Raw genomic sequence first — 923 nt, 5'->3', positions numbered from 1 at the left:
CCTCTGGGATTGCAGTGCAGCTTCTTGCCACTAGGCCACCAGAGCTCCCCTACATTTTGGTTCTTCTCACAATGTTTCAAACTTTTCCATCATGCTCTTGTACACTAGACACCGTCGAGTGTAAATACAACCTTGATGTGCACTGCAGGTGGTCCAGGGTAAGAAACTGCACTATAATCCCAAAGGCATGTGGTTTGAGTCCACCAGCTGCTCCATGACAGAGGATGGGCAGTCTCCTCCCATGTGACTTACTGCCTTTGAAAACCCGCTGGAGTGTCAACTATGAGTAGGTTACAACTCGACTGTATACAACAACAACAACAGCTACTGCACCAAGACTCCAAAGCTGTAAATCCTCATGGGGGAAGACCGCCTACTTTTCTGCCTTGAAGCAGCTGGTGGATTTGAACTGCTGGCCTTTTAGTATCGGTGTGGCACACACATAGCACACTATGCCCCCAGGGTTCCTTTTATGTCAAAATTCCAACTCATTGCCCATCTGGAACCAACTCACACATAGCTGGCCCTCCAGCGGGTTTTCAGAGGCTGTAGATCACATGAGAGGAGATTGCCCATCGTATTTTTTCTCATTGGATTTTAGTTGCCAGAGAGACTTGGCCTTGGAAATGAACAGATTTACATGATTCTCTTTATTGTGATAGTCGTTTTATTGCCATGGTCTGGGATTGAACCTGCAACCTCTCTGAAGTCTGTCTGCCTGTATGCATTTTTTTCATCTCTCTCTTCTTAAGCTCTGAACAAGTAAAAAACAAATAGGAAGGGGGGGGGGGAATCCTGCTTCTACTTTTTTCTTCTGTTGTTTTTTCATGGAAATAGAAAGAAATACTCCAGCAAGGGAGCTCTGGTGGCCTAGTGGCAAGAAATTGCACTGAATCCCAGAGGTGCGTGGTTCAAATCCACCA

The sequence above is a fragment of the Elephantulus edwardii genome, unplaced genomic scaffold (assembly GCF_000299155.1).
Source record: "Elephantulus edwardii isolate Elephantulus edwardi_28Jun2011 unplaced genomic scaffold, EleEdw1.0 scaffold00015, whole genome shotgun sequence".
Lineage (NCBI taxonomy): Eukaryota > Metazoa > Chordata > Mammalia > Macroscelidea > Macroscelididae > Elephantulus > Elephantulus edwardii.
This window is presented reverse-complemented; position numbering follows the sequence as displayed.